The sequence below is a fragment of the Cryptomeria japonica genome, chromosome 10 (genome assembly GCF_030272615.1).
Source record: "Cryptomeria japonica chromosome 10, Sugi_1.0, whole genome shotgun sequence".
NCBI classification, from domain to species: Eukaryota; Viridiplantae; Streptophyta; class Pinopsida; order Cupressales; family Cupressaceae; genus Cryptomeria; species Cryptomeria japonica.
In genome coordinates, this window is record NC_081414.1 from 19097570 (window position 1) to 19122142 (window position 24573).

Consider the following 24573-nt stretch of genomic DNA (forward strand, 5'->3'; position numbering starts at 1 on the left):
AATTACTAAAATCGAAAAAAGTAAAGAGAAATAAATTTGTCCAACGGTGAAAACCACTTTTGTGGCACCCTGGGCAAGTACCATGGTGAAAACCGGATCACCGGCACCATGTGTAGAGACATTGCTCCTCCCTCCTTCAAGATTTGATCTCATCCTTCACTTTGCACACACTCACAGCCTATCCATCCATAATAAACTTACCCATTCCCATCATGGCTTGTTATTGATCTTACTAAGATTGGTTAGCCATTCATAATAAACCTTCCTTTTCACCCCCCGCCATCAATAATAAATCAACTCCTATCTGTGGCTAAGGCAAATCCTAAGTCTAGTGATGGGTGTGGAACTGAGAGCGTCACACGTTCCGAGGAGTATAGTTTCTTTCAGTTTTCTTTAGTCTATCCACGCACAATCCACAATAAAGCAACACTTGCATCGCGGATCCACAATAAAGTTTTGTCTTCTCTGCAATAAAGTATCAGTTTCATGGATTCAGTTAGTTTCAGATGAGACACAACAACAACAATGGGCTTCAACAAATCAAATCATTTAACAGACTCAGACAACATTATGGTTCAGTTCTATCTATCGTTTTATGAACGAAAACATTGTGACCACAATCAAATAGACTTATACAAGTGACAAGAGACACTAAACTTGAGGACTATAGTGGATGTTGGTGTCGAGTCTTGGTTTTCTTTTGATTTTATCTTTTGGTTTCATGTCTTTTAGCTTTTCCAGGATGTCTGTGACTAGAGATTTTATCTCCAGGATGTCTTTGACTAGAAAGGCGAGGATGGGGTATCATCACCTATTTTTCTTTGCTGTCTATGGATTGTCTCTTAGTAATGCTATGACTTGTCCAAGGATATGAGGACATTGCAAGTCTAGTGTGAACTAGGGCATTCCTTATTTGTGACTGTCTGATCTCCATGCAAACAGGTACAATGACTTTCTGGGTCGAACATATACCTTGATTGTCATAACCTATTTACCATAATAAAGCTCAATGATGATAATAGCACAAGAAGCTCTTTCACTTCCATATCTTCTATCTTTCATCCCCCTTTCTTGATTGATCTCCATCATCCTTCTTGAGTCCGTGTAGCCTACTATCACATGACTGAGTATAGTGACATGCGAAAAATATATGCATGTCATGTAGTTTGCACCTGTATTACCACATATTATAATTTCATACATACATATAGATGTCACAATTGTAGCATATCCTGCACACAACACATGGTAGTACATTTCACATTTTCATGATGTAAATAATTATTTGCATTATCATATTCATCTGCATTTCATACATTCACATTTGCATTTGCATAACATATAGAACATAAAAGAACAAAAATATTGCATTTAATCATATACATATTTGCATCCATATCATAAGCATCACATAGAAACATGCATCACATAGACGCAACATCACATAGGTACACATGCATATAGTTTTCGCAAAGATGAATCATCTCATATATATCTCAAAAATCATAAGTGTCATGATACAATAATGTCAAAATACATATGGCTACAAAATCACTCGAAGGTGTCTACATCATCATACAAAACGGTACAAAAATTGATACATAAGGAGCCCTCTAAGGCTATGATGAACTCCCTCCCTCGGAGCTAGCTGGCCTCGATGGAGTCTGAAACCTGGAAGTCCCTGCCCAAGGATTATCTCTCCTGCCCCCTCTATCTAGTGGTGGTGGATGATCCATGACCCCACCACTAGATGCTTGTCTCCTATCTCTCCCTCTAGTGGTCATTGTAGTCCGTGATGGTCTCCAGAAGCTCCTAGCCTGCTGATTTGGTGGCACCACTCCATAGTACAGGTCTCTCTAATAAGCTATCTCCTCCACTGCCTGCAGAACATAGGCGTATCCAGCCCCTGTTTCCCCTGCTTCCTGCCTCCCTGCCCTCACTGTTGTCTCACCCTTTGTGTAGCGTTGAATAGTTTGATCCCTTTCCTGCTTAGTGTCCCTCAGCTATCTCCTGAGCTTAGCCCCATCTCGCTCTAGGTCCTGGATCTCATCTGCCTGTCCCTGACAGGTCTCCCTCAAGGATACTACCTCATCCTCCTCCTCTCTCCCCTCACCATGTCCCTGTGGCTGCTCCTATCCCTGTCCCCATCCCTGTACCTGTCTGGGAAATTGTACCTATCTGGGAACCCATGCTGCTGGCACCTGTAACGGCAATCCACCTCTACCCCTCGCTACATGCATTTGTCTCTCCTCTCCACCCTCTCTCCTTTGAGCCACTCTCCTCTCTATCACTGTGCCCTGCCTCCGCCGTTGGCCTCTACCTCCACCATCCCCACTATCATCTCCATCACCTCCACCGTCTCCATCTATCGACTCCCTTGGATCCGGCAACCATGGAAATAGATGCTCTCCCCAATATGTAGTGTACTTTGCATCCATCCCTGCATCCTCCACATCTGCCCAAATGTACCAAGGCACGGGAACCATCTCCAGCATCTGTGTCACTACCTCATCATACGATAATAATGGCCCCAAATGAACCTAATCCCTCATGGTCCGCGCATACATCCCTGAATCCCATTGCGTCCGTTGTATCCTATTGAACTGCCTACATACCCCATCAATCAACTGCCTCTCAATGATATAAGGTGTCTGACTGATCAGATACCTGCTCCTGAATACATATGGTAGCTCCACTGCATCATCCTCCCACTCCTCACAGTCTAAGTAAGGCCTCCTTACCACATTGCCTATCTCATAAATAACCTTGTGCCAATACTCAAGTCTCCCATTCTGTGGCTGAGAAGTAATCATATCATACAGGTGTACAAAACTGCGTCCATGTCCTCTGCCTCTAAAGTGTATCAAACGTGTAACTGATAGATGCTCATATGCCCAAATCTGCAGCAAGGTCACTCTGCATCCCAATCTTGCTAATTCATGATATACAAAATGATGCAGCTCATAGTACAAGTGTGCCAGCAGACACGACCCCCATGCAAACTTGGTGTGCTCAGTCACCAATGTCTCCTGTGTCCTCCCCCATCCCACTGCCAACCCTCGTGTTGCTCTATCCAGACAGAGGAACCCACTGATAAATCCTACCAACACCACCGGTAGTGCCAATCCTGTCGCTATCATGGTGTCCCAAGTGACATGTCCAGCCCTCATCTCCATACCTGGATCTCGAAACACTCATCTCAGTGCATCCCTGTCTCCCTCTCGATCATAAGGAAGCAACTCCCCAATGATCGGTATCCTTAGTATCCTATACACATCCTCCAAGGTGACTGCCATCTCACCCTTTGGTAAATGAAATGTGCATGTCTCTGAGTGCGATCTCTCAGCTAATGTAGTTAGCAATCCCATGTTCATCTGAAAATCAGGCACATACATAATGTATCGCAAGCCCATGGCCTCAACTGCAACTCTATCCTTAAATATCAGCTCTACTCGCAAACTCTGAGTCAAAGGGAATCTCTCTCGTGACTTTAGAATAGGTAGGTCCTCCTGTAGTCAAGCAAATCAACTGTGTCAATCCTAGTAGTACTCCATGTTCATCACAAAGTGCTGCTTTTTTATCCTAGTGCTTATATTTATCATATGGCACTCTATCCTAGTAGCATTCCCTGTTCATCACAAAGTGCTTCTTTTATCCTATCTTTTAGGGCACCTACTTGAGTGTATCCTCTTGAGTAGCTTATCCAATTGAAAACGTATGTTCTATCACAAAATTGTCAATTTTAGCCTAATCCAATTGGTAACGTATATTCTATCACAAAATTGTCAATTTCTATGGTACTCCTTGTTCATCACAAAGTGCCTCGATCTATCCTATCCCAGGGCCTCTACTTGAGTGTATCCTCTTGAGTAGTTTCCTGATTGGCAATGTATGTTCTATCACAGAATTGTCAATCCTAGCCCTATTTGCTATCCTAGTCTTCCCTAGAGGACCTATTTGAGTGTATCCTCTCAGCAACTTATCCAATCGACAACGCATGTTTATCAAAGAACTGTCGAGTCGACCTTGAAGACATAGACGCGCCTGCATTTCACAGATGCGCTCACATTGGACACAGATGCTATTAAAACCATAGATGCACTTAAACTTGACTTAGACACGTCTAACACCAATGCAGACACGCCTTCCCATCTTTTGCCCATCTTGACATTTTTTGCAACATACCTAATACGCATTTATTACCCTACTTGACATGCATTTATGACAACAATTAATGCAACAAGGTACATGGAGGTTGTGTGGTACTCACTGGCTCTCCTGCATCTACTGGCCTTTGATATCAATGAACACGATCGAATATGTGCACCAATGCCATCGCTGCCAACTGCACTCTAATCTCTTAGGTGTGTGGATGACAATGAGGATGTTTTCCCTCATAGTCTATCTTATAGACTACCCTAGCCCTAGTCTCCTGCATTAGTCTTCTTTATCTCGTGACTCTGTCACTCTATCCTATCTTGTCAGTCCATTCTAGCCTTTCTTTCTTATCAAGAGATTGTCTGTGATCTTTTCAGACATTTTTATCCAATCTCTCAAGGGGGCATATCATTCCCATCTTGGGGAAACTTTGCATCAGTTCATCTTATCTTCTTTGAAACAACGCGACAAGCTGCATTGTCTCAAAGTGGGGCAAAATGTAGACACCTAAAATTGTCCACTCTAATTGAATAAACATTTTTTATTTATTTAATTATTTTAGCCTAATTCTTCTATTAATTAAATAAATATTTATTTATTTAATTAATTCATTTATCCTCTTCTAGCCTTTTTTCTCATTTAAATAAATAGTTTTATTTATTTAAATTGTTCTTCCCCTAAATTAAATAAATATCTTATTTATTTAATTGATCCCACTTTCTCTATTAATTAAATAAATCTTTATTTATTTATTTACTTCATTAGCCTTTTCTACCCATGACACATGTCATTCATCTCTTAACTCCTACACTACCTACCCTTCTTATTATTTTCTTATTTCTTTTACCTACCATCTAATCATAGCCGACCATCTATCTTTTACATCTCTCAATCTTATCCCTCCATTTCTTATAGTGTCTTGTATATAAGGAGATACTTCCTTCATTATCAACCCTAATCGAACCGCCTAATCATTCTATTCAACTACTAGCACCCCCCAGAATCTTTCAAGCATTCTAGCAGTCAAACTTTCATATGCGATCTAGCTATCAACCACATTTCTGTTCTTTGTTGAGCTCTTGTGCACACACAAAATCGGAGAACAAATATATCAAGCAAGATCAATGGAGATAGGAAGAATGGATATTCAAACCCTATTGGACATGTGATGGTATAATCTTTGCGATTTCATTTGATTTGCATTTGTCTTAGGTAATCTTCATATGTTATGGTGGATCCTTGTTGTTGTTAGGCTAGGGTTTTGTAGTTGAATCTATTTAGTCTTTCAATATTGTTTTTTCCATTTTGACCATAAACAAGTTTTACTAAGGGTAGTGTTGATAGTAATTTATATTATAAAATCATTGATGATGATATACTGGTTATTGAAGTATTTGTTGATAACATTATTTTTGGAGGTGAAGACAAGTTATGCATAGATTTTTCTAAAAATATGGAGAAAGAATTTGAGATGTCTATGATTGGTGAGATGAATTTTTTCTTAGGCTTGCAGATTACTCAAACTGATAAAGGTATTTTCATCTGTCAAATTAAATATACTAAGGAATTGTTGAAGAAATTTGGTATGGGAGATTCTAAACCGGTAAGTACTCCTATGGTTACAAGTGAGAAATTGACAAGAAAAGATGTTTCTGCACTGGTAAATCCTATTGGAGGTCTGCTTTATTTGACTCAGACTAGGCCTAACATTATGAATGTTGTTTGTATTGTTTCAAGATTTCAAAGTGATTCTAGAGAAAATCATGAGATGGCGGTGAAAAATATTTTTAGATACTTGCAAGGTACATAAGAATATGGCTTGTGGTACCCTAAGGATGATAACTTTACTTTATGTGCATATACAAATGTTGATTGGCCTAGAGATGTTAATGGCTGAAAAAGTACTTCTGGCGGAGCTTTCTTTCTTGGAAAGAAGTTGGTTTCATGGATTAGCAAGAAGTAGCCATGTACTTCTTTATCTACTGGTGAAGCTGAGTATGTTGCTACTGCTACTAACTGTACACAAGTTTTATGGATGAAGCAAATGTTGAAGGATATAAAGGTGGATTGTGATGCACTAGTAGCTATTCACTGTGATAACTCTGCTACTATTGATATATCAAAGAATCTGGTATTTCATTCTAAAACAAAGAACATATCTATCAAGTATAACTTTTTGAAGGAGAATGTGGAAGAAAATGAAGTTAGACTGGTTTATGTAAACACTAAAGAGAAAATTATAGATATTTTCACTAAACCTTTGCCCGAAGAATCATTTGAGTACCTGAGAGATAGATTGGGAGTTTCTACCCCTCTTGTAGAGACTTGATTGATGAGGTTTGGCATCTGTCTGGCATGCATTATCAGAGATACTATTCATTCTGGCACTGATGTGGGATGCTACTTCTCAGGGGGAGTAGTCAGTTTTGTGATTCAGTGGTTTATGTTTTTGCTTTGATATTTTTGTCAGATTTTTGGCATTGCTGTCAAAGGGGGAGTGATATTGATGTGAAAAAGAAAAAGAAAGTGAAAAAGACAAAGAAAGGGGAAGTGATATTGTTGTGAAAAAAAAGGAAAAGAAATTCAGAGCTTTACATAAATAGTATTTACAGGGGGAGATATTGATAGTCAGAGCTATTTGTGGAAGATTGTTGGTTGTCTTCCATTGGGGAGACTTGTTTGGCATTTCTTGGTACTTAGATGTTTTTCACATCTAGTGTTGCCATCAATGCCAAAGGGGGAGTTTGTTGACCATTTGGTGGAATTGATTATGTGTTGCATTGATGTTTTGTAATTGATGCCAACACTAGCTATTTGGATGATTTATCGACACCCTTCTGGTCCCGGTAGGTTGAGTGGTTTCTGGTTAACTTGGATCTTGCATGATCCGGTAGGCTCTGATATAGTTTGGTTATGAATTTGTCTTGTTCATGATACTCATGCTCATATTTGGTCAGTTGGTTTTGGTCTGGTGATTGGATGCTAACCCGCTTGCCTAGAAGCTTGGTTTCTGGTTCCGACAAGGGTTTCATCGGCAGAGCATTTGGTGGAGATCTTTTATGAATTTCATAAGTGGTGTTGATGCAGCTTCTGGTGGAGTTTTTGGATGGTATTGATGATCATCTTCGAGACTTGGCTGATGGAGAACATTGTTGTAACGTGTGGACCTATACTTGGTCTCGGTTGATCTAGGTTATGGATCGACTTTAATGTAACATGTGGTGGGACCTATTGATGTATTTTTGGGATGTCTTATGTGTTGATATTATTTGTTTGGTCTTAGGCCGACATGGTTTGTAATTATGTAATTGGTTTATTGTTTGGTGGCCGACCTGATTGTTTATGGTCGAGGGTTTGTATATATAGATGTAAGATCTCATTGTAGATCATCATGGTTATTATTAGATGTCATGGTCAAGGAATGTATTGTGCGAATAATGTAATATCATTTAGGCAGAGGAGTTGGTCAATCATTGGAGATCGAATTGGGTTTATGTAAGAGTATTTAGTCCTTTGGTATTGAGATTAACTAAAACTATACTCAAGCATAGGAGATGCTATCTTTTGCAATTCAACACTTCTTCGGATTGTAGTCTGGATTTCTATGTAGTCAGTGAGGCTCCTTTTGTGATGAGTAGTGTGGTCTAGGATGTTAGCCTTCTTGCAAGTGCAAGCCCCTTAATTGTAATTCACATACTTACTGCAGAAGTATTATCTGACTGTGGGTATGCTTCCCACTGTGGTTTTTCCCTTTACTGGGTTTTCCATGTACAAATCTTGGTGTTATGTGGATGGCATTTATTCTATGATTATTGTTTATGCTTAATTAGTTTATCTGCTATTCTAATATTAATGTTTTGGGTTCCATTTTTAAAGTTTAAATTGTTAATGGTTTCAGTAATCTGTGACAACTGATTCACCCCCCCTCTCAGTTGTCTTTTGGTTATTTGAACTGTCTAACAGTTTTGAGATGCTACCACATGTTGCTTCCATGTAGTCTTTAGAAGTTTATAAGGAAAAAGATGATTGAAGCTTGTTGTCCTACCATGTGTCCAAGTTAGGTCCCAGGCCCTATCAACGTGAATAAAGTCTACTCTTTGAAATTAAGCTAGAGAAGTTTTTCCCAAGAAATATTGACAATGCCAACCATCAAAAGGATATCAACCCATGTTTTGTCACCCATATATTTTGTTGGAACTAAAAGGTGAGGGGCGCGCTAGAATGTTTTCTATTAGGAGGCACAAGGATAATGATGAGATTCAAATCATTTTGCAAAGACAGTTTCTCTGGTCATCATGATGATTCGTCACATGCTAGAGATGTGAAGATCTTTTCTATTAGGGTTTGATTGATTTCATATGGGAATCCCTTTTAAATAGCTCGATGGGCTTCTTAAGAATAGACTTCTTGATTTTGGAAAAAAATGACTAATTACCTTAGCAACATAGGAGTACTTGCCATTACTTAGACTTTAATTTTATTTCATGAATGAATGAAAGAATCATATCAGACTATGTCATTGGTTGCCTTTACTGTGTGTTTCAATCTCAGTGATTGTTTAAAATTCTATGTGTAAGTGAGTTTGACAAAATGCTAAATATTGCATAGCTCTTGTAATATCCATTTTCATTGTATGGTGTTTGAATCATATTTTTGCACTCCTTCATTCACTTATATTGAATAAATGGATGCTACATCATGGTTATCTAGGATATCTGTAGGAAATGTTGAGTTAGTAAGGCATATGTTATTCTGCTTGGCCTTAATATGCATAGCTCATAGAAAGATATGAATTTTGCGTAATGTGTTCAAGTGGTCACCTTATATGCTCTGTTCTATTTAATTGTAAAAAGGGTATGTTATTATGCACCTTTATTATGAGATGTTATATCCCCAAAATCTAGCTAGTACCTCACATCATTTTAAGTTTTGGTGTATCACCTTAGATTTAGACTGCTGCTTGAAGATTTAATCCTTCCCTTTTTCTCCCCACCTTTTTTAAAGATTTGACTTCTAAAATTCCAGAAGTTGTCCAATGAAACACATCATGTCCCATATTCACTGAACTTCCCATAAGACACTTTTCTAGAGTGTGATTTTAGAGGGTGAAAGCATAATGCCGTGTCACCCTTTTATAAAGGAAGTGGCCAACACAACTAAAACTATTTAATTTCAATGGCATAAAAGTGACATTTCTAAATTGAATTTCAAAATGATGTAAACTGATCAAATGTAAAAATCTTAATGAAATTTATGTTCATAATTTTATTTAAAAGAAAATTTGATATTTTTTTTATATATTCAAAGACAGATTTTTTATTGTTGAAAAATGCTGAAAATAGGGGGTTCTAGTCGACGTCACAAAAAAAAAGAAAACGAACTTATATTTTTTTGATATTAATTTTCCAAATAGAGGACATATATATGCAGTGCTAAATTTTTTTAAAAAAATTTTGATGTATATTTTTTCATCATAATATTTTAAAGTCCAACATAGCTGAATTTGGTAGTTTTCATTCGACGTCACCTTTTGTCTACTAAATTTATCATTATCAAAAAAAAACTATACCCTTTTTGAGAAAATTCTCTCATCTAGTGAAAAATATTTTTAACTTTTTTTTTTAATATCATTGAATATTTGTTCTAATTTCAAATCAACCTCTTTTTGAACTTAAAAAAACTACTTGCAATGTTTGAAAATTAAAAGATATTAAAATTAGTCAAAATAAAAAAAAATAAAAATGTCCAGATTCTTGACTTCGAGCTCTACAAAAGGGTATTTTTCGATTTATGAAATTTTTTTTTACTTGATGAAAAGAAGAGTAGGATTGAAAATTTTTAGAAATGCTAACAAAATGGTCATTTTGTTGCCACATCACTTGACACTTAGGATAGTTCGACCGCACTAGGTTTATATTAAAAATAGTTTGGTCGAACTCAGTTCGACCGAACTATTGGTGCCATTTAGGTACCAAGCTTGCGCCAATGGGAACCATGTGGCGTAGAAATCATGTGGTCGAACTAAGTTCGGTCGGATTGTGCCCAGTTTGCCCAAAGGGTGACACAGGTATGTGCTTTTTCCCTAGAATCAATAGTTCTTTTCCTGGCATGCCCGATGGAATTGAATTGTAAATAATCGCCTAATGTATGAGCCATCGGTCAATCACTAGATCTCAAACTTCATAGAATCTAAACTTACTATCACACTACTATTGTTGCCTCTAGTATCCATAACATAATCTAAAGCTACTAGGCAAGCTTTGACTCAAGCCCAATCTCAACTACCACCACCAATGGCTGCTCAACCACCTAGAAATTTTGTAACCTAAGACAATGAGAGTCCCCTAGTGACATCTATACCTCCAAATTAGTGGGATCTCATCCCTACTTTAGAATTAAAAGCCTTACCAAAGTTTATGAGAGAATATTTTAAGACATCGATAGAACATCTACAAGATGCGGCTAATTATTGTAGGGTACATAGTGTTACTGTAGTATCTTAAATTATACTCCCTTACAATTTTGTCCTTATTTGTGCCCTCACCTTGGCATTCGTGTCCCGAGGCCTGATTGGAGACTTGATTCTACTCATAACATGCATAATTGTCATATTTTTGACTCTGCACTTCATTTTGCCCTTAATTTTTGGTCCTTGATTCAGGACCAGGGTGTGGCATCCTGGTCCAATTAGGACCCATTTTTGGGCCCCTTAATGGTCACATCATTTGAGCAAGAATCTTTACCTTGTATCGGCTAATGTCGAAAAATTAAGTTGTTTTTCGACGGACAATTATTAAAGAAGGTCTACCCCTCTTATTCTGATATACATGAGACTTTCGAATACACACACATCAATTCGATTTGACATCAAGCATTCAATTTCAAGTGAGAAAGAAAAGCATTGGAGAAGACATTCATGTTTTATGTTGTTCAAGACTTCATGAAACTCTAATTTTGTGTGGAGACAAACAAAAATTTACAAGGAGATATAGCATTTATGTTTCAATCATTATTCAACATCTCCCTCAAAAGGACAACATTTCCATTACTGCAATTCAATCATATTTCATTTCTATTTCATGGTTAATTTGAAAACCATGGCTTGACCTATGGCAAACCCCTATTACCAATCTATTTCCCTTCTCTACTATGTGCAGGTTTAGGTACGAAGCTGAGATCTTCAAAATTGGCTTTATTTACAGTGACAAATCGATCCCCCATTGGAGTGAGAAAAGTGCGGAGGACTAGGGTGACCACCACCATGGTCCTGATAAATCAGGAGCTCCTTTTGAGAATAGATCCAAATACATTTACATTTCTCAGATCCAGGTTCATGGCTTGATTCGACAACTGTAGCTCATTGTTCATGTGTTTTTACATCAGTTCCTGTATATTTACCCTAATTTAAACATTTTCACAATTCAACTTAAAAGAGGGTAATCAATCCAAATAACTAGTATATCCAATAGAATTTTCAGCCCTTATCCTTGTTAGCTTGTTGCTAGATCCATTGGGTTTACCGCTCTTCTAATGTATTGGTCCGTAAGTAAAAATTATCAATTTTCATTCTTCTTGTGGTGGAAACAAAAATTATCAGTTTTCATTCTTCTTGTGGTGGAAACCCTAATTTTTTACCAACACAGTTACAAAGAAAAATGTTTCTCTCAGGTTGTTGATTGCTTCTTTTAGAGGTAAGGCACAAGATTAGTATAGATCCTTGCCTCCCAACCCTATATAATATTGGAATTCTTTGGGGAATATTTTCTTTTGATAGATTCTCACAGAAGGGAGATTTATCATCCCTGTTACTACAATTAATAACTATTAAAAGGGTCCCGCAAGAAGCTGTGTCAAATTTTAACACCCACTTCCACAAGACCTAGGACATAATTCCTTTAGATGTTCACCCATCTCCAATTATGGACTTTTCTTTTTTCTTAAGAGCCTTTGACCCTGATATAGCAATGGTGATTCAATCTCTGGGAGGAAGTGTCATTTCATAAGCTTATGAAACAATGGTAAGAGTAGAAAATTAGTTGATTGAGGCTGGAAAACTTTCCATCGGCCCCCCCATGCCTGTGTTTCTTGGAATATCAAATCAGATCCAAAGTGAAGCCACCCCTTGTGTGTTTACACCACCTCAGTTTATGTATATATTATCGGGTACACAATCAACTAGTACTGTTCTTGTGCATTCATTAGCATCTAAATTAAGTGATATGAATAATATGTTGTGCACTTTCTCAAATAAGATTATCAATATTAAGCACTAGTAGGCTGCCCCTTCAAATATGTAGTACCAAATTTTTTAGAATGAAAGACACCCCTATCAGCATAACCAACATCAAGGGGGTGCAAAACTAAACAATCAAGCTCAAATTTCCAATTGGATTGTTCCCATTTTGACTTTGTTGCAAATAGTGCCTCCCAATAATAACAGATAATTGGTTGCAGCACAAATTAATATTATAGATGATTCAAACACATGGTTTTTTCCATGTAATGATGCATGCATGCCACAAAATTGTCCATGGGGCAATTTGCAACAAAGGGTGGCTGAGCAACATGCTCAAGGAATCACACCTAATATGTGAAGTTATGCTTACCTAGGAATGGATTATAAAATGTTGAATGATTAGATACAGGGAATGTCCCTGGAACAAGAAGTAGAAATTTCTCCTGATCATGCACTTTTCTCATGGATGGAAGAAGAAGTGGCTATGTTTGCAAATGAAGCATTAACATCAAAGGCTGCTCAAGTGCAATTAGACAACAATACTTGCTCCAAGAAAATATTTATTGGAGAGTCTATCTCCCAAATTACTCATACATGAATGAGTTCAGACAAATATCCTATCACGACCCTTGTCGTTCAACCTTCTCAGAAGCCCACAAAAAGGTTCAAACCAAAAAAAAAAGGATCCGCTTCCTGTTTCCATAAATGTGGCCAAACAATTGAAAAAGGCTCTTGCAAATGTATCCCTATGGGACACACTGGTCATTCTAAAACAAAAGAATCTTCTCAAGGAGGTTCTGGAGAGTCATGAAAAACAAGCATGAGTTGGAGATGCTACTAAAAAGGCTCATGAAAATGGAAAAGGACCGATCATCAAGAGGCAAGACAAACAACCATCAACATTCACTAATTCAAACCTAGATCCAAAGATTGAAGAAATGAATAAGTCCAAAACTATTCCCTTCTTCTTGATTCTTATTGTTTGAGGCATGTTATTACACAATTCCATTTTAGATTTGAGAGCTAGTACTACAATAATGCCTAAACAAAGAATATAAGCCTTAGGTGTTAGTTATGAACCCTTAGAAAGGGGAATCATGCAGTTAGATGGTAAAAAGGTTTAGGTTGTGGGTGTCATTAAGGATTTTCCCTTGACCTTATTTTATTTCCCAAGTACTACTATTCCCCAAGAGGTTGTTATCATTGAAACCCCTCCTATCTTTGGAATTTGTCTTTCCAAAGATTTCACAATAAATATTGTTGGATATATGTCTCTTGACTGGTCCCACCTAATTCTTAGAACCAAGTATGAGTCTAAATTAAAAGTATTGTCTAAGCCCCTACATGATAAACACATAGAAGGTGTATATCTTGATGAATACTAAGAGGGGGGGGGTGAATTAGTATACCAATAAATACTGTACTCAATCCTTTAAATAGTTTAGCAGATAACTGGTGCAAGAGATTCACTAATAAACCAGTTAAGATAAATGCAAACCAAATAGAAAACAAAGCATTCACCCACAAAAGAACAATCACCATAACACAAGATATTTGACGTGGAAACCCAAATGGGAAAAACCATGGTGAGCAGAAAATCACAAGTAACTATCTACAGAATAGTAACCAGACTGGTTAAGGTCATACAATGTTCTTCACCAGAATAGATCTTGTTAGGAATCTAGATCTCTGTTAGGAGATAAGTCCTGTTAAAGACTACCTTGTTAAAGGATTTCAGATCCATAGTTGTGAACCACCTTGTTAGAGGATTTACAAAGGCTTTGCTGGGCCTACCCGATTAAGGGTTTTAGACTTGTCGAATATATTAGTAATCAACAAGTGAATGATCTAGATAATAGCACAGTATGCTTAATTAGATCCTTGACAACTCATTGTTAATGCATTTTAGCATTACTTCAGTCTTCAATATCTCCACACTCTATCTCTTCACACAAACCTAATCTTTTTATGCAATGATTGCACATAACCTTTTCTATTCTATCTCTTATACTCTATCTCATCCATGCAAACCCTAGACATGATGTCCTTATAAAGGAATCTGATTTCATGTCGGTCCAATAGAATTAGACTACAAGTTCCTAGGTACAATGCATCTAGACACATTTGGTAACATGACACAAAATCACCGCCAAAGTGTCGGTGGATGATAACTCATCACACATTACAGTAATACCAGTTGGTAACTCATTACAAATATATATTGGTTAATACAATATACTGATTACCGGTTGACAAAAATGAAGACTAGAAAATCGTAGTGTTCCAATAAAAATTTAACTACCGCTTGGGTCCTTCGTACCGCTTGAGATCCTCGAACTGTTTGAGGTCTTCATATCGCTTGGGATCTTCAGTCAATCTGTGACCAGTAAACCATCTTCTACAAAATACCAGTAGTCTAAATACTATACATTCAATAATACATAATACCAGTTGGAACAATTACCGGTTGAGCATAACTCATACATCAAGAAAGTGTGTGTCCATCAGTGACAATCAAAACACCATCAAAATGACAACATATCTAACTTCTTTATTTGGAGAGAAAATCCTTAGGGCCTTCCATTTTAAATTTTCTTACACAAATAACGAGGTTAAATATGAAGGATTGGTAAGAGGACTTTGCCTCATCGAGTGCATGGGGATTAAATATTTGAAGGTGTTTGGTGACTCGGAGTTGGTAGTCAAACAAGTTTGTAATATTTAAGACACAAAGAATGCACACATGAGATCTTATTGACATAGAGTTTTTGACCTTATTGAAAGATTTGAAGCTTTCAATGTCCAAGTGCTTCTAGGGAAATTGAACACTGAAGGGAAATGATTAGCCTTTGACCCAGTAAAAGATTTTTTCACAAACAAATACTCCATGTGGATGATCATGAGACCCACAATCTTGGATAATGATCATAATTGGAAAGTAGTTGAGAGTGATTCTTAGATGCTCTATTCATTCAATAGGTGGGCAAGTTTGCAGAGAAGTTGTAGCCTAAGATTGTAGAAGCTTATGACGATCAAGTGATCCAGTTAAAAGGCAATAAGATTTTGAAAGGATTAATAACCTTAGATTTTTTTTTGGATTTTGATGATGCAAATAATGAAAAACAAAATTTTGTTGTTGATAAAGGGGATTATGTTGATTTAGAGGTTGGAAATGGAAAATAGTTGAAAGTTGGAAAAGAAGTTCCTCAGAAGGATAGAGAAAAATTAATATCATGGTGTGATAAATGCAAAGGAGTAATAGTGTGGAACTATGATGACCTTAAAGGGTATAATTATGTTGTCATTCAAAACACCATATAGTTGGTAGAAGGAGCTAAGCCAATTTGACAAAAACAGAGACTTGTTAACCCAAAGGTTGAGTCCTTGATGGCACAAGAATTGAAGAAACTTATTGATTCTCAGATCATTTATCCAATCAAACACAACACGTGGGTGTCAAACTTAGTGCCAGTTCAAAAAAATAATGGAGATATCTACTTGTGTGTAGATTTTCAAGATTTGAATAGAGAATTTCTAAAAGATCATTACCCAAATTACCTTCCATGGAGCATATTCTACAAATAGTGGCGGGGTCAGAAATGTTTTCATTGTTGGATGGATTTTTAGGATGCAATCAAGTATTCGTCAAGGAAGAGGACCAACTTAAGACAATGTTTACGACTAAGTGGGGAACTTTTTCTTATCCAAAGATGCCCTTTGACCTTTCAAAAATTGGTTCTATTAGAGTAAATGGTTCTTTTGCATTCCACTCTTGACTTAAGTTTATTTAGGTGAACTTATTTATTAGGAGGATATTATTTATTTAGATATTATTTTAGGAGGATATTGTTGAATCCTACTTTGAATCTAACTCCTCCTAGGATATAGTTGAGTCCTACTTGAACTCTAACTCCTCCTATGATATGGTTGAGTCCAATTTGGACTCTCACTCTTCTAGAGGATGTTGTTGAGTTCTATCATGACTCTACTTCCTCCAGGTTGAGACACTTGTCTCAACCTTGTCCATGCTTCCTATCAACTCTTGCCTATATAAACAGGCTAGATTGCATGTATTTTATATATTGGAAATATTAGAATATTGCATATTGAGATTTACCTTGATGCTATTATTCCTCTGAGCATTTACATAAAGTTTGTCTAATATTGTTATTCTGTCAATTTTATTTCCAATCGTTTGATCTAACTCTTTCATTAGATTCTGTTTTTATATTTTCTTTTTAGATCATAACAGGTTCCACCTTTCGACATACAATGGATATTTTGCTTTTAAAGGGTCTTATTAATGTGATAACTATGAGTTATCTATATGATCTCACTGTATTTTAAAAAAGAGAAAGATCATTTTGATCACTTGGAGGAGATCTTGAAAAGGTGTCAATAATTTAGGGTGTCTTTGAACACTAAAAAATGTATCCTTGGAGGCCCATAAGGAAAAATCCTAGGCTATGTAGTGTCAAAGGAAGGGATTTCCATTAACCCTGAAAGAGTGAAAGATAAAAGGAATTTTCCTTGCCTATCAATAAAATGGGGTTACAATTTTTCTTAGGGAAAATAAATTTTATGAGTAGACTCATCTCTCATTTTGCTGTATTGGTTAGGATAACCACTTTAATGTTAAAAAAAGATAAAACCTTTAAATGGGCTCAAGAAGCCAAGTCCACTTTCAATAAGATCAAAGAATCCATAGCCTTGACCCCTATACTGGATAACCCTATTTTTTAAAAAGAATTCATTGTGTATGCTTGTGGCAGTGAGCATATAATTTCTACTATGCTAACTCAGAAGGATGAATATAAGAAAGGTGAGAACCCAATCACCTTTTACTCAAGGACTTAAAAAAGTTATGAGATGAAATATAATTTTGTTGAGAAGCAAGCTTTTGCCATTATTAAGGGCCTAAAAAATTTCTAGCACTTAGTTGTTGGGAGTAAAATCTTCATATATGTGGCACACTTAAGTGTTTGAGAGTTTATCATGAAAGGGGAAATCACAGAAAAGAGAGCCAACTAGATCATGAAGATAAAGGAATATGAGGTAGAGGTATGACCTACCAAAATTATTCGTGGAAAAGGGCTTTGAAAATATTTAGCCTCAGAAGGTGAATCAAGAGAAGTCAAAGATGAATCTTCGGAGGTGATACTAGTTAATCAAGTGGAGTCAGTCAACAAATGGGTAGCTAACCACATAACTTTCATGCAAACTCGTAAATATCCCTCTACCCTTCAAGTTTTTAAAAGGAGATTCTATAGGCTACAAGGACCTAGTTTTGCCCTCATCAAGGGATCATTATTTAAAAGACATTTCAATGGATTTTTTCTCCAATGTGTTGAAAATGACCAAGCCAAGAAAATTCAGGATGAAATGCATAATAACCTTGATGGAAGACATTATTATATGAAGAGTACTACCTTGAAAATCATGCGAGCTGGTTACTTTTGGCCTACCATGTTTGTTGATTATCACCAACTAGTCAGGACCTGTCAGAAATACCAATATTTTATTACGAGAAAGAAATCAGCCATGCCTCTCAATCCAATTGTGGTAGATGAGCCTTTTTCTCAATGGGGATTGGATTTTGTTGATAAAATCAACCTTGTATTCAGCTCAAGACATAAATGGATATTATCTGCAACTGATTATTTCACTAGATGGCTAGAGGCTATCCCTCTAAAAAATTCTATAGAGCATGAGATCATGAACTTAAATAATTGGTGATGAGGTTTGGTGCACACAAGACCATTAATTTTGATAATGCAAGAGTGTTTGTATGTTCTAAGGTGATAGAATTTGCATTATTTTACATGATTTTCTTAATTTTTTTTTGAAATTACTACCCCTAAGGAAATGGATTGGCTAAATCAATGAACAAAAAATTGGTTGGATTAATCAAAAGGAAATTCTCAAAACACTAGAAGGATTGAAACAAGGACATAAGAAAACCATGTGGACTGATCAAATAACTCCCAAGCAAGTATTGAAGACGTCCTCGTATAAACTAGTATATAGAAAAGAAGTAGTAGTGACCATCTTTGTTAAGATCACTACATTATAGTTGTTAAAATCTTTGGAGTTAGAAGAAGATAACGATATGGAAATCTAGGTTGCTAAGTTGATGAATTTTCAAGAGAAAAAGGAAAAGGCTTTTGACACCTTGGTAAACCACCAACAAACTATCAAATGTTGGTTTGATAAAAATTCATTAGACCCAGGTTATAGGGAACAAGACTTGGTACTATTATATGATGAGTGCACCACCAAGCTAGGTCACCACTCTAGGTTTTATGCATTGTGTGGAGGTTGTTTTAGCATCATTAATTGAAAAGAAAGTAATTATTTTGAACTAGAAGGCATGGAGGGTAATGATATTGGGATTCCCATCAACAGAATCCATCTCAAAAAAATTTCTTAAAGGTTTTGTCCCCTTTGGATTGTAAATCGTAGCTAGGTTTCCTTAGGTTGTGTATGTTTCCCTTTTCAATAAGTATTGTGTGGTACATCTTGCTAGGTATCAGTTTGAGATCTTGCCAACATTTTTTCATTTTCCCTAAATAATGAAGTGAAATGACTGTTATCAACCACCTTTATTGTAGGTTTTAGATGCTCACTCTTTTTGGGTTTTCTTTCATTTCTCAAGGAATTTTCCATTCCCATTTGGTGGCATAGTGGGTTGGCCATACAAATACATTTAATTGAGGTATTTTTCTTAGAAGGTTGGTGGTTCCCTAGAATTATACATGCAAAAATAAGTTGCCTTCACAAGATTTAATTTTGCATGCACAAAGCCAAGAAATAAACTAGCACCTAAAATTATAGATTGAAAATAATTGAGAGTGCCGAAATATCCTCGTTGAAGTGATACCCATTTGAGGCTTCATATTTCTTTATTGTTGCTATGTTGAATAAAAATGGAATTAGGTAGTTTTAGGATCTAATCCCACTTTCATTCAAACATTGGAATATAAAAGCACCTAAGAAAATAATCCTCTTTGACTAACTCTTCTAAAAGACAGTCAAGTGATACTTTTAGGGTTTCTATTCCTTCACTTCTATGAAGGTAATGTGCTAAATATGAGAGGATGTGAAACTATGTAAAGAAGGTAAATACAAGTGTCTAAAACAATAAAAAAAAAGACTAATAATCAATAGAACCGAGACAAGAAGTATATATATAGGAATGAAATTTTTATGTGCACTTATAATCAAAAACTGAGGCTAAATTGGCAGCACCCGAGTGTTGTATGCCCTAATCTTAGTGACTGTGAAAACCTGCAAATTGAAAATTAGAATTTTGAGACTGTTTGGGCACTGCTATGAGAATCTAGAGAAAAATGAGGGCGAATAGGGCATGGATCACCCTAGTCCTAGAGTACAACGACATGGGGTGCCCTGGTCCCTCAAATCTAGGACCAATTTTTGAAGATGAGTCTGTATCTGTTTGCTAAGATCTCCCAAAAATTGACCGCTTCGACAAAAACTTGTAACTGCACCTACAAGCTAGAAAATGGCATGTTTGTGTCTATATATGGTTTTTCCTTAGTCAAACCCCTTATTTTGGTGATTTCCACCTCCACAAATAGCCAATATTGTATTGAAAAGTGTGGGTGTGCCCTAGAATGTCATGTGTTTGTAAGATTTTTATGAGCTAAGTGCAAACTAGAGTTCTACCTTATGTTTTGAGCAAAAACCTAAAGTGAGTGTAATGTAAATGCTTCAAATAAAAAATGCAATATGAATCTAAAGAAATAATGAAAATTTAAAAGTCAATGATGTGTAGATCTGAAACTCAAAATAGAGATACGAAAATAACATGAAACCATACCAAATCCTAAGAAAGAGGTACAAGCCAATCAAGAATCGGTGATCTCCTTATTATTCTTCAATATATCCTAAAACTTCCATGGTTGCTAAAAATATTGACAAAGACTTGATTAATGGATGAATTTTCTGATTTGAGACTTCATACAAAACTACTCTTTTACTTCACAAGGATCTCCTTTTAAATTGCTTGATTAGGATCCTCAAATGAGGAAAAGAAAGGCTTTATTTATGAAACACTGATTTTAAATTTTATAAAAGGTTGACTTAGAATTGAAAAAAATTGACACCAAGTGATATTTGAGCATTATAATACTGCCAAATTAAGCCCCCAAAATTTGGGGAAAAAGGTTCGGGAGCAGGTAATATACTACTTGGTTCAACCAACTTTTTTTCAAATTTCTAAGAATGTGAGATGTCATGATTATAAAGTCAAATCCAACATAGTAGTTTAATTTAAGGTGTGTAGATATGCAAAAATGTGCCTCGAAGATTGAAATTAGGACATTATTAGGATTAATTTAAGGTAAAATAAAAGGGGCGCACCTAGGGCTAAGGGCCCAATTTTATAATGTGTGAATTCACGAGAGAGGACTTTAGATGTAATTAAATTAATATTAATTAAATACTTAAATAAGTTCTATAATACAAAATGCAATGGGACACACTAAGGTGAGTTCTAACCTAAGTGTTCAATTTGACAATATAAATTAAGGGTGTACAATTTATGATGCTACATTTAGCCCCACTTTAGCAGTCATATGATAGTATATGCATATGGAAGCTAATGTATAGAAAAGTAAAAATTCATGGGAAAAAAAGATGTCCATAAGATGTCGAATAGAGCCCCTAATGGTATCTATAGTATAACATTCAAAACTACATCCTACAAAACCACATTGCTAGTTGAAATGAAAAAAATCACGTAAAATGCTTACTAAGAGTGATGAAATTTGAGGGCAGCTATAAGCCCCCTGTTTTAACTTTCTAATTAGGAGGTTGAAACAGGGTATCATGTTTACCACTTCTAATTGTGAAAGATTATTGTTGGATAATGATGGCAAGAAGGTCTAATACAAGATCAAAACTAATCTAGGATCATTTGGTAAGAAAGAGAACTAAATAATGATTCTAATGCAACAAATGGTACTAAAATCGAAGCTTTCTAGCCCAAGATATGAAAGATTAAGTCCAAAATGTAGAATTAGAATTTGGAAAAAGAATTACCTTTTAAATAGTGACAAGTGTAGAGGGATACTTTTGATAGATAAATGAAGGAAGAGATCATTATCCAAAGACATCCACCTTCGAGAATAGAGTGGATCTTTGGTAAAGATAACATTTTTAAAAAGAGGAGAAGAAAAATAAGAGTACATGTACCTTCTCCAATATTTAGGAAAAAGTGGATTCTTAGTGAAGGATTACACATTTTCACTAAGGAGGGACTGTTCATGAGAGATGTATCATTTCAAATAGAGAATAGGTACTCATATTCTATGCGAGAAATGATGTCAAATGAAAGATGCAACTTAACAAAGGAAAGGTGAATCTTTGGAAAAAGATAGATGATTCAAATATTATTCTTGCCTCCCAAGAATGGAGACAAGGGTACCAAAGAGAGATCATTTATAAAAGAAGCGCTCTTCTTAAGGAAGGAAAGAGACCCTCATCAAAGATTCACTTTCTTGCAAGATAAATGGGATCCTCAATAGGGATAAGGACATCCACAATATAGAAGAGTTCATTATAAAAGATACAACTCAAATAAAGAAAAATATATGATGAATGATTATAGACTTACAACACTAAGGATGAGGTCCCAATTAAAGATATGTAGTCATAAGCATAAGATCCTCATTAGGGATACTTGTTTCAATAAGAGAGAGGGGATTCTCAATAGGAATATAAACCTCCATAATCAATAAGAGATCCTTATAGAAGGCACTACTTCATAAAGGGAAAGTTTAAGCTTAAGAAGGAGATATGTTTAAAATTAGTCTTGCCTCCTTGACATAGAGACAAGAGGAGGTACAAAATAGGCTATTATATTGCTACCAAAGTATGATTATACTTGAAATTGTACTACCACGAATGAGAATGAGCCCCCAATAGATGATCTACTAATGTCACATAATGAAGAGTAACATAATAGCCACTAATATTATTTAAATATATGATAGATTAGATGAAGAAGTTGAATATGATATACTAAAGGCTCTACAATTAACAAAAGTAATATCATGCATAAGATTATAAGTATTGAAATGTCTTGATCAACAAAGTAGTCCCTAGGAGAAAAATAGGCCTATAAGTTATGTTCCTCTTTCACACAAATTTCCTTATACATAAAAGAAACCTTAGGAGAGGGATGAGTGTAATTCATTAGGGCCTAATTTATATAAGAAATGGGATGAATAGAAGGTAAAGCCTCATAAATTGGATTGTCAATCTCTTTGGGAGATTCATAAAGAGACTTGTCAATCATCATAATTTCCTTATGAGTGGGATGGGTGTTGAGATATGTAGAGGATGATTCAATTGAGATTAAGTCATCATCACTACTAAATATGGCATGCACATTGAGAGATGGTCTTTAGGATGCTTTGGTGGGCTTTGCAGGATTATATCCAAGTCCAAATGAGGCTTTATGTATGCTATTTTATAGGTGAACTCTAATACCTTGTTCATCTACACCACAACCATTGCCATTATCCACTTTTAGCTAAAATGTGAAAACTCGGACCATAAAGGGATGCCATATCAGAAAGAAATGGTGGTCCCTCATAAGTCTTAAAGTAATAATTAGATGAACTAGAAGAAGACTTTGAAGAATTGTTTGAATTAGAAGCAACTACAAAATTGTTACAAAGTTGTTTAGACAAAGTAGGTTGCTTCTTAGGTTCTACCATATCATATTCCTTTTTAGTCTTAGGCTTTATCAGGGGGGATTTTATATACTTCAATAAAGGTACGTGTAAAATCTAAGGACCTCCAATCATCTTCTAAGAGTACTTATTTAGATGAGGAAGTATCTTTAGGAGGAGATGGTGTTTCAACTTGAGTAGTAGAAGAATTAAAAGAATGTGAAGAATATTTAGAATCAAATGAAGTTTTCAAACAAGCTTTTAAATTAGTATCAGCATACAAAGTATACATCTTATCGTTATTAATTAATTTGATGCTATGATGAAGAGTAGAAGGGAAAACTTGCATGACATGAATCCAAGGTCATCCTAAGAGAAGATTGTGAGTAAGACTACTGGGCATGACTTGGATAGTGTTGGTAGTGGGTCAACATCCCTCGTGGGGATTCTCGACATGGTTTAACAACCTCCTATGGATTCTATAAGTCTAGTGGTTGTATTGGGCATTGACAAGGTCGATCTTTTGGTGAAATGACAACCCTATCTTATAACAAATAGGTGTAGGTAAAACAAGTCCTACCTTAATAGGAAAGGTTATCATACCTAAAGATGATCTAGAAATTTTTTCAAAACCATGAATAGAAAGAGATTTAGTTTGAATAAGAGAAGTATCCATATTAATCTTATGCAATAATACTACAAATTGTAAGGCCAGATCCATTATCCACTAAGGTTGTTAAAGCATTACCATTGATAAGAGCAAAAATCATTAAAAGGATCATATTGACTTTGAACTTCCTTTGAAGGTAACTCATGTTGTGAAAACATAATTTGAGCTTTAGGTACTTTCATAAAATCAATCAAAGAAGCCATATTATTAGGTGTCACTACAAGTGGGACATCTAAGTTATTTAAAGCATCTTGAAACATTCCATGATGTATGAATGAAGTTTGGATCAAATCCCAAAGAGATATCTTAGCAAGAGTGGCTTTAAGTTGTTCAGTAAGATAATACTCTTTACCAAGATGTTGTGACAAACGAGGTGTTGGTGGAAGTATTTGTTGAGAAGTAGGAAGAGAAGGGATAATTAGAGGAGGATTAGGTTATCTATTGTTCTGAGTATTATATGCGTGGGAAACTAAATTATAACTCTCTTAGGTGGTTTGTTTGGCATATTCATAAGGACTCTTAGTGGGATAAGCCCCTTGCATAGTAATAACTTGTTTGTTAGGAGTGCCAAAGGCATCATTACTATAACCTCCTTTAACCATAAAAAGAGGCTTATTAGGAGTTTCACAACCATTTGCATGTATGATATTGATCAAACAAGTTTTGGGAAAATGTGAGGAAGTTCTAGTAGAGTTGAAATCATTCAGTGGTTTGTAAAAAATATTATCAACCTTAAATATTTCTTCATCATGAATAGTATTGTCATCAGATTGAATAAAGGGAAATCTTGATAGAGGATATTGTTAACA